This window comes from Hemitrygon akajei, chromosome 26 (genome assembly GCF_048418815.1).
Source record: "Hemitrygon akajei chromosome 26, sHemAka1.3, whole genome shotgun sequence".
NCBI lineage: Eukaryota > Metazoa > Chordata > Chondrichthyes > Myliobatiformes > Dasyatidae > Hemitrygon > Hemitrygon akajei.
This window is the reverse complement of record NC_133149.1, coordinates 18314843-18331823: the sequence shown is the minus strand read 5'-3', so window position 1 is coordinate 18331823 and position 16981 is coordinate 18314843.

The window sequence follows — 16981 nt, the reverse complement described above, 5'->3', positions numbered from 1 at the left end:
GTAGTTCTCAGAAACTGACACTATTTTTCCACAGACCTCATCACAAGTTTTCCACAGACCCTGTCACAGGTAGTTCTCAGACCCTGTCACTATTTTTCCACAGACCCTGTCACGGTTAGTTCTCAAACCCTGTCACAGGCACACTCAGACCCTGTCACAGGCACTCTCAGTCCCTGTCACAGCCACTCTCATACCCTGTCACAGGCACTCTCAGACCATGTCACAGGTAGTTCTCAGACCCTGTCACAGGCACTCTCAGACCCTGTCACAGGCACTCTCAGTCCCTGTCACAGCCACTCTCATACCCTGTCACAGGCACTCTCAGACCCTGTCACAGGTAGTTCTCAGACCCTGTCACAGGCACTCTCAGACTCTGTCACAGGTAGTTCTCAGACCCTGTCACAGACACTCTAATACCCCTGTCACAGGTAGTTCTCAGAAACTGTCACTATTTTTCCACAGACCCCGTCACAGGTTTTCCACAGACCCTGTCACAGGTAGGTCTGAGACCCTGTGACAGGTAGTTCTCAGGCTCTGTCACAGGTATTTCTCAGACCCTGTCGCAGGTTTTCCACAGACACTGTCACAGGTAGTTCTCAGACCCTGTCACAGGTAGTTCTCAGACCCTGTCACAGGCACTCTCAGACCCTGTCACAGGTAGTTCTCAGACCCTGTCACATCACTCTCTGACCCTGTCACAGGCACTCTCAGACCCTGTCACAGGTATTTCTCAGACCCTGTCACAGGTTTTCCACAGACCCTGTCACAGGTAGTTCTCAGGCTCTGTCACAGGTATTTCTCAGACCCTGTCGCAGGTTTTCCACAGACACTGTCACAGGTAGTTCTCAGACCCTGTCACAGGTATTTCTCAGACCCTGTCACAGGCACTCTCAGACCCTGTCTCAGGTTTTCCACAGACCCTGTCACAGGCACTCTCAGACCCTGTCACAGGTAGTTCTCAGATCCTGTCACAGGCACTCTCAAACCCTGTCACAGGTAGTTCTCAGACCCTGTCACAGGTAGTTCTCAGAAACTGTCACTATTTTTCCACAGACCCCGTCACAGGTTTTCCACAGACCCTGTCACAGGTTGTTCTCAGACTCTGTCACAGGTTTTCCACAGACCCTGTCACAGGTAGTTCTCCAGACCCTGTCACAGGCACTCTCAGACCCTGTCACAGGTAGTTCTCAGACCCTATCACAGGCACTCTCAGACCCTGTTACAGGTTTTCCACAGACCCTGTCACAGGTTTTCCGCAGACCCTGTCACAGGCACTCTCAGACTCTGTCACAGGTATTTCTCAGACCCTGTCACAGGCACTCTCAGACCCTGTCACAGGCTTTCTACAGACTCTGTCACAGGTAGTTCTCAGACCCTGTCACAGGTATTTCTCAGACCCTGTCACAGGTTTTCCACAGACCCTGTCACAGGTAGTTCTCAGACCCTGTCACAGGCACTCTCAGACCCTGTCACAGGTAGTTCTCAGACCCTGTAACTGTTTTTCCACAGACCCTGTCACAGGTAGTTGTCAGACCTTGTCACAGGCACTCTCAAACCCTGTCACAGGTAGTTCTCAGACCCTGTCACAGGTAGTTCTCAGACCCTGTCACAGGTAGTTCTCAGAAACTGTCACTATTTTTCCACAGACCCCATCACAAGTTTTCCACAGTCCCTGTCACAGGTAGTTCTCAGACCCTGTCACAGACACTCTCAGACCCTGTCACAGGCACTCTCAGACCTGTCACAGGTTTTCTACAGACCCTGTCACAGGTAGTTCTCAAACCCTGTCACAGGTAGTTCTCAGACCCTGTCACAGACACTCTCATACCCTGTCACAGGTAGTTCTCAGACCCTGTCACAGGTACTCTCTGACCCTGTCACAGGTTTTCCACAGACCCTGTCATAGGTAATTCTCAGACCCTGTCACAGGCACTCTCAGACCCTGTCACAGACACTCTCATACCCTGTCACAGGTAGTTCTCAGACCCTGTCACAGACACTCTCAGACCCTGTCACAGGTAGTTCTCAGACCCTGTCACAGGTTTTCCACAGACCCTGTCACAGGTAGGTCTGAGACCCTGTGACAGGTAGTTCTCAGGCTCTGTCACAGGTATTTCTCAGACCCTGTCGCAGGTTTTCCACAGACACTGTCACAGGTAGTTCTCAGACCCTGTCACAGGTAGTTCTCAGACCCTGTCACAGGCACTCTCAGACCCTGTCACAGGTATTTCTCAGACCCTGTCACAGGTTTTCCACAGACCCTGTCACAGGTAGGTCTCAGACCCTGTGACAGGTAGTTCTCAGGCTCTGTCACAGGTATTTCTCAGACCCTGTCGCAGGTTTTTCCACAGACACTGTCACAGGTAGTTCTCAGACCCTGTCACAGGTAGTTCTCAGACCCTGTCACAGGCACTCTCAGACCCTGTCACAGGTAGTTCTCAGACCCTGTCACATCACTCTCTGACCCTGTCACAGGCACTCTCAGACCCTGTCACAGGTATTTCTCAGACCCTGTCACAGGTTTTTCCACAGACCCTGTCACAGGTAGTTCTCAGACCCTGTGACAGGTAGTTCTCAGGCTCTGTCACAGGTATTTCTCAGACCCTGTCGCAGGTTTTCCACAGACCCTGTCACAGGTAGTTCTCAGACCCTGTCACAGGTAGTTCTCAGACCCTGTCACAGGTACTCTCTGACCCTGTCACAGGCACTCTCAGACACTGTCACAGGTAGTTCTCAGACCCTGTCACAGGTTTTCTACAGACCCTGTCACTGTTTTTCCACAGACCCTGTCACAGACACTCTCAGACACTGTCACAGGTAGTTCTCTGACCCTGTCACAGGCACTCTCAGACCCTGTCACAGGTAGTTCTCAGATCCTATCACAGGTTTTCTACAGACCCTGTCACTGTTTTTACACAGACCCTGTCACAGACACTCTCAGACCCTGTCACAGGTAGTTCTCAGACTCTGTCACAGGTAGTTCTCAGACCCTGTCACAGGTTTTCCACAGACCCTGTCACAGGTAGTTCTCAGACCCTGTCACAGGGTTTCCACAGACCCTGTCACAGGTTTTATACAGACGCTGTCACAGGTAGTTCTCTGACCCTGTCACAGGCACGTTCAGACCCTGTCACAGGCAGTCTCAGACCCTGTCACAGGTTTTCCACAGACCCTGTCACAGGTAGTTCTCAGACCCTGTCACAGGTTTTATACAGACCCTGTCACAGGTAGTTCTCAGACCCTGTCACAGACACTCTCAGACCCTGTCACAGGTAGTTCTCAGACCCTGTCACAGGCACTTTCAGACCCTGTCACAGACACTCTCAGACCCTGTCACTATTTTTCCACAGACCCTGTCACGGGTAGTTCTCATACCCTGTCACAGGTAGTTCTCAGACCCTGTCACAGGTAGTTCTCAGACCCTGTCACAGGTAGTTCTCAGACCCTGTCACAGGTAGTTCTCAGACCCTGTCACAGACACTCTCAGACGCTGTCACAGGCACTCTCAGACCTGTCACAGGTTTTCTACAGACCCTGTCACAGGTAGTTCTCAAACCCTGTCACAGGTAATTCTCAGACCCTGTCACAGGCACTCTCAGACCTGTCACAGGTTTTCCACAGACCCTGTCACAGGTAGTTGTCAGACCCTGTCACAGCCACTCTCATATCCTGTCACAGGTAGTTCTCAGATCCTATCACAGGTTTTCTACAGACCCTGTCACAGGTAGTTCTCAGACCCTGTCACAGGCACTCTCAAACCCTGTCACAGGTAGTTCTCAGACCCTGTCACAGACACACTCATACCCTGTCACAGGTAGTTCTCAGAAACTGTCACTATTTTTCCACAGACCATATCACAAGTTTTCCACAGACCCTGTCACCGGTAGTTGTCAGACCCTGTCAAAGGCACTTTCAGACCCTGTTACAGGTTTTCCACAGACCCTGTCACAGGTTTTCCGCAGACCCTGTCACAGGCACTCTCAAACCCTGTCACAGGTAGTTCTCAGACCCTGTCACAGGTAGTTCTCAGACCCTATCACAGGCACTCTCAGACCCTGTTACAGGTTTTCCACAGACCCTGTCACAGGTTTTCCGCAGACCCTGTCACAGGCACTCTCAAACCCTGTCACAGGTAGTTCTCAGACCCTGTCACAGGTAGTTCTCAGAAACTGACACTATTTTTCCACAGACCCCATCACAAGTTTTCCACAGACCCTGTCACAGGTAGTTCTCAGACCCTGTCACTATTTTTCCACAGACCCTGTCACGGTTAGTTCTCAAACCCTGTCACAGGCACACTCAGACCCTGTCACAGGCACTCTCAGTCCCTGTCACAGCCACTCTCATACCCTGTCACAGGCACTCTCAGACCATGTCACAGGTAGTTCTCAGACCCTGTCACAGGCACTCTCAGACCCTGTCACAGGCACTCTCAGTCCCTGTCACAGCCACTCTCATACCCTGTCACAGGCACTCTCAGACCCTGTCACAGGTAGTTCTCAGACCCTGTCACAGGCACTCTCAGACTCTGTCACAGGTAGTTCTCAGACCCTGTCACAGACACTCTAATACCCTGTCACAGGTAGTTCTCAGAAACTGTCACTATTTTTCCACAGACCCCGTCACAGGTTTTCCACAGACCCTGTCACAGGTAGTTCTCAGACTCTGTCACAGGTTTTCCACAGACCCTGTCACAGGTAGTTCTCAGACTCTGTCACAGGTTTTCCACAGACCCTGTCACAGGTAGTTGTCAGACCCTGTCACAGGCACTCTCATACCCTGTCACAGGTAGTTCTCAGACTCTGTCACAGGTTTTCCACAGACCCTGTCACAGGTAGTTCTCAGATCCTGTCACAGGCACTCTCAAACCCTGTCACAGGTAGTTCTCAGACCCTGTCACAGGTTGTTCTCAGAAACTGTCACTATTTTTCCACAGACCCCGTCACAGGTTTTCCACAGACCCTGTCACAGGTAGTTCTCAGACTCTGTCACAGGTTTTCCACAGACCCTGTCACAGGTAGTTCTCAGACCCTGTCACAGGCACTCTCAGACCCTGTCACAGGTAGTTCTCAGACCCTATCACAGGTTTTCCGCAGACCCTGTCACAGGCACTCTCAGACCCTGTCTCAGGTTTTCCACAGACCCTGTCACAGGCACTCTAAGACCCTGTCACAGGTAGTTCTCAGATCCTGTCACAGGCACTCTCAAACCCTGTCACAGGTAGTTCTCAGACCCTGTCACAGGTAGTTCTCAGAAACTGTCACTATTTTTCCACAGACCCCGTCACAGGTTTTCCACAGACCCTGTCACAGGTTGTTCTCAGACTCTGTCACAGGTTTTCCACAGACCCTGTCACAGGTAGTTCTCAGACCCTTTCACAGGCACTCTCAGACCCTGTCACAGGTAGTTCTCAGACCCTATCACAGGCACTCTCAGACCCTGTTACAGGTTTTCCACAGACCCTGTCACAGGTTTTCCGCAGACCCTGTCACAGGCACTCTCAGACTCTGTCACAGGTATTTCTCAGACCCTGTCACAGGCACTCTCAGACCCTGTCACAGGTTTTCCACAGACCCTGTCACAGGCACTCTCAGACCCTGTCACAGGTAGTTCTCAGACACTGTAACTGTTTTTCCACAGACCCTGTCACAGGTAGTTGTCAGACCTTGTCACAGGCACTCTCAAACCCTGTCACAGGTAGTTCTCAGACCCTGTCACAGGTAGTTCTCAGAAACTGTCACTATTTTTCCACAGACCCCATCACAAGTTTTCCACAGACCCTGTCACAGGTAGTTCTCAGACCCTGTCACAGACACTCTCAGACCCTGTCACAGGCACTCTCAGACCTGTCACAGGTTTTCTACAGACCCTGTCACAGGTAGTTCTCAAACCCTGTCACAGGTAGTTCTCAGACCCTGTCACAGACACTCTCATACCCTGTCACAGGTAGTTCTCAGACCCTGTCACAGGTACTCTCTGACCCTGTCACAGGTTTTCCACAGACCCTGTCACAGGTAATTCTCAGACCCTGTCACAGGCACTCTCAGACCCTGTCACAGACACTCTCATACCCTGTCACAGGTAGTTCTCAGACCCTGTCACAGACACTCTCAGACCCTGTCACAGGTAGTTCTCAGACCCTGTCACAGGTAATTCTCAGACCCTGTCACAGGCACTCTCAGACCCTGTCACAGGTAGTTCTCAGACACTGTCACAGGTATTTCTCAGACCCTGTCACAGGTTTTCCACAGACCCTGTCACAGGTAGTTGTCCGACCCTGTCACAGGCACTCTCAGACCCTGTCACAGGTAGTTCTCAGATCCTGTCACAGGTAGTTCTCAGATCCTATCACAGGTTTTCTACAGACCCTGTCACAGGTAGTTGTCAGACCCTGTCACAGGTAGTTCCCAGACCCTGACACAGGTAGTTCTCAAACCCTGTCACAGGTAGTTCTCAGAAACTGTCACTATTTTTCCACAGACCCCGTCACAGGTTTTCCACAGACCCTGTCACAGGTAGTTCTCAGACTCTGTCACAGGTTTTCCACAGACCCTGTCACAGGTAGTTCTCAGACTCTGTCACAGGTTTTCCACAGACCCTGTCACAGGTAGTTGTCAGACCCTGTCACAGGCACTCTCATACCCTGTCACAGGTAGTTCTCAGACTCTGTCACAGGTTTTCCACAGACCCTGTCACAGGTAGTTCTCAGATCCTGTCACAGGCACTCTCAAACCCTGTCACAGGTAGTTCTCAGACCCTGTCACAGGTTGTTCTCAGAAACTGTCACTATTTTTCCACAGACCCCGTCACAGGTTTTCCACAGACCCTGTCACAGGTAGTTCTCAGACTCTGTCACAGGTTTTCCACAGACCCTGTCACAGGTAGTTCTCAGACCCTGTCACAGGCACTCTCAGACCCTGTCACAGGTAATTCTCAGACCCTATCACAGGTTTTCCGCAGACCCTGTCACAGGCACTCTCAGACTCTGCCACAGGTATTTCTCAGACCCTGTCACAGGCACTCTCAGACCCTGTCTCAGGTTTTCCACAGACCCTGTCACAGGCACTCTAAGACCCTGTCACAGGTAGTTCTCAGATCCTGTCACAGGCACTCTCAAACCCTGTCACAGGTAGTTCTCAGACCCTGTCACAGGTAGTTCTCAGAAACTGTCACTATTTTTCCACAGACCCCGTCACAGGTTTTCCACAGACCCTGTCACAGGTAGTTCTCAGACCCTTTCACAGGCACTCTCAGACCCTGTCACAGGTAGTTCTCAGACCCTATCACAGGCACTCTCAGACCCTGTTACAGGTTTTCCACAGACCCTGTCACAGGTTTTCCGCAGACCCTGTCACAGGCACTCTCAGACTCTGTCACAGGTATTTCTCAGACCCTGTCACAGGCACTCTCAGACCCTGTCACAGGTTTTCCACAGACCCTGTCACAGGCACTCTCAGACCCTGTCACAGGTAGTTCTCAGACACTGTAACTGTTTTTCCACAGACCCTGTCACAGGTAGTTGTCAGACCTTGTCACAGGCACTCTCAAACCCTGTCACAGGTAGTTCTCAGACCCTGTCACAGGTAGTTCTCAGAAACTGTCACTATTTTTCCACAGACCCCATCACAAGTTTTCCACAGACCCTGTCACAGGTAGTTCTCAGACCCTGTCACAGACACTCTCAGACCCTGTCACAGGCACTCTCAGACCTGTCACAGGTTTTCTACAGACCCTGTCACAGGTAGTTCTCAAACCCTGTCACAGGTAGTTCTCAGACCCTGTCACAGACACTCTCATACCCTGTCACAGGTAGTTCTCAGACCCTGTCACAGGTACTCTCTGACCCTGTCACAGGTTTTCCACAGACCCTGTCACAGGTAATTCTCAGACCCTGTCACAGGCACTCTCAGACCCTGTCACAGACACTCTCATACCCTGTCACAGGTAGTTCTCAGACCCTGTCACAGACACTCTCAGACCCTGTCACAGGTAGTTCTCAGACCCTGTCACAGGTAATTCTCAGACCCTGTCACAGGCACTCTCAGACCCTGTCACAGGTAGTTCTCAGACACTGTCACAGGTATTTCTCAGACCCTGTCACAGGTTTTCCACAGACCCTGTCACAGGTAGTTGTCCGACCCTGTCACAGGCACTCTCAGACCCTGTCACAGGTAGTTCTCAGATCCTGTCACAGGTAGTTCTCAGATCCTATCACAGGTTTTCTACAGACCCTGTCACAGGTAGTTGTCAGACCCTGTCACAGGTAGTTCCCAGACCCTGACACAGGTAGTTCTCAAACCCTGTCACAGGTAGTTCTCAGAAACTGTCACTATTTTTCCACAGACCCCGTCACAGGTTTTCCACAGACCCTGTCACAGGTAGTTCTCAGACTCTGTCACAGGTTTTCCACAGACCCTGTCACAGGTAGTTCTCAGACTCTGTCACAGGTTTTCCACAGACCCTGTCACAGGTAGTTGTCAGACCCTGTCACAGGCACTCTCATACCCTGTCACAGGTAGTTCTCAGACTCTGTCACAGGTTTTCCACAGACCCTGTCACAGGTAGTTCTCAGATCCTGTCACAGGCACTCTCAAACCCTGTCACAGGTAGTTCTCAGACCCTGTCACAGGTTGTTCTCAGAAACTGTCACTATTTTTCCACAGACCCCGTCACAGGTTTTCCACAGACCCTGTCACAGGTAGTTCTCAGACTCTGTCACAGGTTTTCCACAGACCCTGTCACAGGTAGTTCTCAGACCCTGTCACAGGCACTCTCAGACCCTGTCACAGGTAGTTCTCAGACCCTATCACAGGTTTTCCGCAGACCCTGTCACAGGCACTCTCAGACTCTGCCACAGGTATTTCTCAGACCCTGTCACAGGCACTCTCAGACCCTGTCTCAGGTTTTCCACAGACCCTGTCACAGGCACTCTAAGACCCTGTCACAGGTAGTTCTCAGATCCTGTCACAGGCACTCTCAAACCCTGTCACAGGTAGTTCTCAGACCCTGTCACAGGTAGTTCTCAGAAACTGTCACTATTTTTCCACAGACCCCGTCACAGGTTTTCCACAGACCCTGTCACAGGTTGTTCTCAGACTCTGTCACATGTTTTCCACAGACCCTGTCACAGGTAGTTCTCAGACCCTTTCACAGGCACTCTCAGACCCTGTCACAGGTAGTTCTCAGACCCTATCACAGGCACTCTCAGACCCTGTTACAGGTTTTCCACAGACCCTGTCACAGGTTTTCCGCAGACCCTGTCACAGGCACTCTCAGACTCTGTCACAGGTATTTCTCAGACCCTGTCACAGGCACTCTCAGACCCTGTCACAGGTTTTCCACAGACCCTGTCACAGGTAGTTCTCAGACACTGTAACTGTTTTTCCACAGACACTGTCACAGGTAGTTGTCAGACCTTGTCACAGGCACTCTCAAACCCTGTCACAGGTAGTTCTCAGACCCTGTCACAGGTAGTTCTCAGAAACTGTCACTATTTTTCCACAGACCCCATCACAAGTTTTCCACAGACCCTGTCACAGGTAGTTCTCAGACCCTGTCACAGACACTCTCAGACCCTGTCACAGGCACTCTCAGACCTGTCACAGGTTTTCTACAGACCCTGTCACAGGTAGTTCTCAAACCCTGTCACAGGTAGTTCTCAGACCCTGTCACAGACACTCTCATACCCTGTCACAGGTAGTTCTCAGACCCTGTCACAGGTACTCTCTGACCCTGTCACAGGTTTTCCACAGACCCTGTCACAGGTAATTCTCAGACCCTGTCACAGGCACTCTCAGACCCTGTCACAGACACTCTCATACCCTGTCACAGGTAGTTCTCAGACCCTGTCACAGACACTCTCAGACCCTGTCACAGGTAGTTCTCAGACCCTGTCACAGGTAATTCTCAGACCCTGTCACAGGCACTCTCAGACCCTGTCACAGGTAGTTCTCAGACACTGTCACAGGTATTTCTCAGACCCTGTCACAGGTTTTCCACAGACCCTGTCACAGGTAGTTGTCCGACCCTGTCACAGGCACTCTCAGACCCTGTCACAGGTAGTTCTCAGATCCTGTCACAGGTAGTTCTCAGATCCTATCACAGGTTTTCTACAGACCCTGTCACAGGTAGTTGTCAGACCCTGTCACAGGTAGTTCCCAGACCCTGTCACAGGTAGTTTTCAAACCCTGTCACAGGTAGTTCTCAGACCCTGTCACAGACACTCTAATACCCTGTCACAGGTAGTTCTCAGAAACTGTCACTATTTTTCCACAGACCCCGTCACAGGTTTTCACAGACCCTGTCACAGGTAGTTCTCAGACCCTGTCACAGGCACTCTCAGACCCTGTCACAGGTAGTTCTCAGACCCTGTCACAGGTAGTTCTCAGACCCTGTCACAGGCACTCTCAGTCCCTGTCACAGGCACTCTCATACCCTGTCACAGGCACTCTCAGACCCTGTCACAGGTAGTTCTCAGACCCTGTCACAGGCACTCTCAGACCCTGTCACAGGCACTCTCAGACCCTGTCACAGGTAATTCTCAGACCCTGTCACAGGCTCTCCCAGTCCCTGTCACAGCCACTCTCATACCCTGTCACAGGTTTTCCACAGACCCTGTCACAGGCACTCTCAGTCCCTGTCACAGCCACTCTCATACCCTGTCACAGGTTTTCCACAGACACTGTCACAGGCACTCTCTGACCCTGTCACAGGCACTCTCAGACCCAGTCACAGGTAGTTCTCAGATCCTATCACAGGTTTTCTACAGACCCTGTCACTGTTTTTCCACAGACCCTGTCACAGACACTCTCAGACCCTGTCACAGGTATTTCTCAGACCCTGTCACAGGTTTTCCACAGACCCTGTCACAGGTAGGTCTCAGACCCTGTGACAGGTAGTTCTCAGGCTCTGTCACTGGTATTTCTCAGACCCTGTCGCAGGTTTTCCACAGACACTGTCACAGGTAGTTCTCAGACCCTGTCACAGGTAGTTCTCAGACCCTGTCACAGGCACTCTCAGACCCTGTCACAGGTTTTCCACAGACCCTGTCACATCACTCTCTGACCCTGTCACAGGCACTCTCAGACCCTGTCACAGGTATTTCTCAGACCCTGTCACAGGTTTTCCACAGACCCCGTCACAGGTAGTTCTCAGACCCTGTGACAGGTAGTTCTCAGACCCTGTGACAGGTAGTTCTCAGGCTCTGTCACAGGTTTTCCACAGACACTGTCACAGGTAGGTCTCAGACCCTGTGACAGGTAGTTCTCAGGCTCTGTCACAGGTATTTCTCAGACCCTGTCGCAGGTTTTCCACAGACACTGTCACAGGTAGGTCTCAGACCCTGTGACAGGTAGTTCTCAGGCTCTGTCACAGGTATTTCTCAGACCCTGTCGCAGGTTTTCCACAGACACTGTCACAGGTAGTTCTCAGACCCTGTCACAGGTAGTTCTCAGACCCTGTCACAGGTACTCTCTGACCCTGTCACAGGCACTCTCAGACACTGTCACAGGTAGTTCTCAGATCCTGTCACAGGCACTCTCTGACCCTGTCACAGGCACTCTCAGACCCTGTCACAGGTAGTTCTCAGATCCTATCACAGGTTTTCTACAGACCCTGTCACTGTTTTTCCACAGACCCTGTCACAGACACTCTCAGACACTGTCACAGGTATTTCTCAGACACTGTCGCAGGTTTTCCACAGACACTGTCACAGGTAGTTCTCAGACCCTGTCACAGGTAGTTCTCAGACTCTGTCACAGGTAGTTCTCAGACCCTGTCACAGGTTTTCCACAGACCCTGTCACAGGTAGTTCTCAGACCCTGTCACAGGTTTTATACAGACCCTGTCACAGACACTCTCAGACCCTGTCACAGGTTTTATACAGACGCTGTCACAGGTAGTTCTCAGACCCTGTCACAGGTTTTATACAGACCCTGTCACAGACACTCTCAGACCCTGTCACAGGTTTTCCACAGACCCTGTCACAGGTAGTTCTCAGACCCTGTCACAGGTTTTATACAGACCCTGTCACAGGCACTTTCAGACCCTGTCACAGGCAGTCTCAGACCCTGTCACAGGTTTTCCACAGACCCTGTCACAGGTTTTCTACAGACCCTGTCACAGGTAGTTGTCAGACCCTGTCACAGGTTTTCCACAGACCCTGTCACAGGTAGTTCTCAGACCCTGTCACAGACACTCTCAGACCCTGTCACAGGTAGTTCTCAGACCCTGTCACAGGTAATTCACAGACCCTGTCACAGACACTCTCATACCCTGTCACAGGTAGTTCTCAGAAACTGTCACTATTTTTCCACAGACCCTATCACAAGTTTTCCACAGACCCTGTCACCGGTAGTTGTCAGACCCTGTCAAAGGCACTCTCAGACCCTGTCACAGGTTTTCCACAGACCCTGTCACAGGTTTTATACAGATCTTGTCACAGGTAGTTGTCAGACCCTGTCACAGGCACTCTCAGACCCTGTCACAGGTAGTTCTCAGACCCTATCACAGGCACTCTCAGACCCTGTTACAGGTTTTCCACAGACCCTGTCACAGGTTTTCCGCAGACCCTGTCACAGGCACTCTCAGACTCTGTCACAGGTATTTCTCAGACCCTGTCACAGACACTCTAATACCCTGTCACAGGTAGTTCTCAGAAACTGTCACTATTTTTCCACAGACCCCATCACAAGTTTTCCACAGACCCTGTCACAGGTAGTTCTCAGACCCTGTCACTATTTTTCCACAGACCCTGTCACGGTTAGTTCTCAAACCCTGTCACAGGTAGTTCTCATACCCTGTCACAGGCACTCTCAGACCCTGTCACAGGCACTCTCAGTCCCTGTCACAGCCACTCTCATACCCTGTCACAGGCACTCTCAGACCATGTCACAGGTAGTTCTCAGACCCTGTCACAGGCACTCTCAGACCCTGTCACAGGCACTCTCAGTCCCTGTCACAGCCACTCTCATACCCTGTCACAGGCACTCTCAGACCATGTCACAGGTAGTTCTCAGACCCTGTCAGAGGCACTCTCTGACCCTGTCACAGGCACTCTCAGACCCTGTCACAGGTAGTTCTCAGACCCTGTCACAGGCACTCTCAGACCCTGTCACAGGTAGTTCTCAGACCCTGTCAGAGACACTCTAATACCCTGTCACAGGTAGTTCTCAGAAACTGTCACTATTTTTCCACAGACCCCGTCACAGGTTTTCCACAGACCCTGTCACAGGTAGTTCTCAGATCCTGTCACAGGTAGTTCTCAGATCCTATCACAGGTTTTCTACAGACCCTGTCACAGGTAGTTGTCAGACCCTGTCACAGGTAGTTCCCAGACCCTGTCACAGGTAGTTCTCAAACCCTGTCACAGGTAGTTCTCAGACCCTGTCACAGACACTCTAATACCCTGTCACAGGTAGTTCTCAGAAACTGTCACTATTTTTCCACAGACCCCGTCACAGGTTTTCCACAGACCCTGTCACAGGTAGATCTCAGACCCTGTCACAGGCACTCTCAGACCCTGTCACAGGCACTCTCAGACCCTGTCACAGGTAATTCTCAGACCCTGTCACAGGCACTCCCAGTCCCTGTCACAGCCACTCTCATACCCTGTCACAGGTTTTCCACAGACCCTGTCACAGGCACTCTCAGTCCCTGTCACAGCCACTCTCATACCCTGTCACAGGATTTCCACAGACACTGTCACAGGCACTCTCTGACCCTGTCACAGGTAGTTCTCAGACCCTGTCACAGGCACTCTCTGACCCTGTCACAGGCACTCTCAGACCCAGTCACAGGTAGTTCTCAGATCCTATCACAGGTTTTCTACAGACCCTGTCACTGTTTTTCCACAGACCCTGTCACAGACACTCTCAGACCCTGTCACAGGTATTTCTCAGACCCTGTCACAGGTTTTCCACAGACCCTGTCACAGGTAGTTCTCAGACCCTGTCACAGGTAGTTCTCAGACCCTGTGACAGGTAGTTCTCAGGCTCTGTCACAGGTATTTCTCAGACCCTGTCGCAGGTTTTCCACAGACACTGTCACAGGTAGTTCTCAGACCCTGTCACAGGTAGTTCTCAGACCCTGTCACAGGCACTCTCAGACCCTGTCACAGGTTTTCCACAGACCCTGTCACATCACTCTCTGACCCTGTCACAGGCACTCTCAGACCCTGTCACAGGTATTTCTCAGACCCTGTCACAGGTTTTCCACAGACCCCGTCACAGGTAGTTCTCAGACCCTGTGACAGGTAGTTCTCAGGCTCTGTCACAGGTATTTCTCAGACCCTGTCGCAGGTTTTCCACAGACACTGTCACAGGTAGTTCTCAGACCCTGTCACAGGTAGTTCTCAGACCCTGTCACAGGTACTCTCTGACCCTGTCACAGGCACTCTCAGACACTGTCACAGGTAGTTCTCAGACCCTGTCACAGGCACTCTCTGACCCTGTCACAGGCACTCTCAGACCCTGTCACAGGTAGTTCTCAGATCATATCACAGGTTTTCTACAGACCCTGTCACTGTTTTTCCACAGACCCTGTCACAGACACTCTCAGACACTGTCACAGGTATTTCTCAGACCCTGTCGCAGGTTTTCCACAGACACTGTCACAGGTAGTTCTCAGACCCTGTCACAGGTAGTTCTCAGACTCTGTCACAGGTAGTTCTCAGACCCTGTCACAGGTACTCTCAGACCCTGTCACAGGTAGTTCTCAGACCCTGTCACAGGTTTTCCACAGACCCTGTCACAGGTTTTATACAGACCCTGTCACAGACACTCTCAGACCCTGTCACAGGTAGTTCTCAGACCCTGTCACAGGTTTTATACAGACCCTGTCACAGACACTCTCAGACCCTGTCACAGGTTTTCCACAGACCCTGTCACATGCACTCTCAGACCCTGTCACAGGCACTCTCAGACTCTGTCACAGGTATTTCTCAGACCCTGTCACAGGCAGTCTCAGACCCTGTCACAGGTTTTCCACAGACCCTGTCACAGGTAGTTCTCAGACCCTGTCACAGGTTTTCCACAGACCCTGTCACAGGTAGTTCTCAGACCCTGTCACAGGTTTTATACAGACCCTGTCACAGGCACTTTCAGACCCTGTCACAGCCACTCTCAGACCCTGTCACAGGTTTTCCACAGACCCTGTCACAGGTAGTTCTCAGACCCTGTCACAGGTAGTTCTCAGACCCTGTCACAGACACTCTCAGACCCTGTCACAGGTAGTTCTCAGACCCTGTCACAGGTAATTCTCAGACCCTGTCACAGGCACTCTCAGACCCTGTGACAGGTAGTTCTCAGACGCTGTCACAGGTTTTCCACAGACCCTGTCACAGGTAGTTGTCCGACCCTGTCACAGGCACTCTCAGACCCTGTCACAGGTAGTTCTCAGATCCTGTCACTGGTAGTTCTCAGATCCTATCACAGGTTTTCTACAGACCCTGTCACAGGTAGTTGTCAGACCCTGTCACAGGTAGTTCCCAGACCCTGTCACAGGTAGTTCTCAAACCCTGTCACAGGTGGTTCTCAGACCCTGTCACAGACACTCTAATACCCTGTCACAGGTAGTTCTCAGAAACTGTCACTATTTTTCCACAGACCCCGTCACAGGTTTTCCACAGACCCTGTCACAGGTAGTTCTCAGACCCTGTCACAGGCACTCTCAGACCCTGTCACAGGTAATTCTCAGACCCTGTCACAGGCACTCCCAGTCCCTGTCACAGCCACTCTCATACCCTGTCACAGGTTTTCCACAGACCCTGTCACAGGCACTCTCAGTCCCTGTCACAGCCACTCTCATACCCTGTCACAGGTTTTCCACAGACCCTGTCACAGGCACTCTCTGACCCTGTCACAGGCACTCTCAGACCCTGTCACAGGTTTTCTACAGACCCTGTCACTGTTTTTCCACAAACCCTGTCACAGACACTCTCAGACCCTGTCACAGGTATTTCTCAGACCCTGTCACAGGTTTTCCACAGACCCTGTCACAGGTAGGTCTGAGACCCTGTGACAGGTAGTTCTCAGGCTCTGTCACAGGTATTTCTCAGACCCTGTCGCAGGTTTTCCACAGACACTGTCACAGGTAGTTCTCAGACCCTGTCACAGGTAGTTCTCAGACCCTGTCACAGGCACTCTCAGACCCTGTCACAGGTAGTTCTCAGACCCTGTCACATCACTCTCTGACCCTGTCACAGGCACTCTCAGACCCTGTCACAGGTATTTCTCAGACCCTGTCACAGGTTTTCCACAGACCCTGTCACAGGTAGTTCTCAGACCCTGTGACAGGTAGTTCTCAGGCTCTGTCACAGGTATTTCTCAGACCCTGTCGCAGGTTTTCCACAGACACTGTCACAGGTAGTTCTCAGACCCTGTCACAGGTATTTCTCAGACCCTGTCACAGGCACTCTCAGACCCTGTCTCAGGTTTTCCACAGACCCTGTCACAGGCACTCTCAGACCCTGTCACAGGTAGTTCTCAGATCCTGTCACAGGCACTCTCAAACCCTGTCACAGGTAGTTCTCAGACCCTGTCACAGGTAGTTCTCAGAAACTGTCACTATTTTTCCACAGACCCCGTCACAGGTTTTCCACAGACCCTGTCACAGGTTTTCCACAGACCCTGTCACAGGTTGTTCTCAGACTCTGTCACAGGTTTTCCACAGACCCTGTCACAGGTAGTTCTCAGACCCTGTCACAGGCACTCTCAGACCCTGTCACAGGTAGTTCTCAGACCCTATCACAGGCACTCTCAGACCCTGTTACAGGTTTTCCACAGACCCTGTCACAGGTTTTCCGCAGACCCTGTCACAGGCACTCTCAGACTCTGTCACAGGTATTTCTCAGACCCTGTCACAGGCACTCTCAGACCCTGTCACAGGCTTTCTACAGACTCTGTCACAGGTAGTTCTCAGACCCTGTCACAGGTATTTCTCAGACCCTGTCACAGGTTTTCCACAGACCCTGTCACAGGTAGTT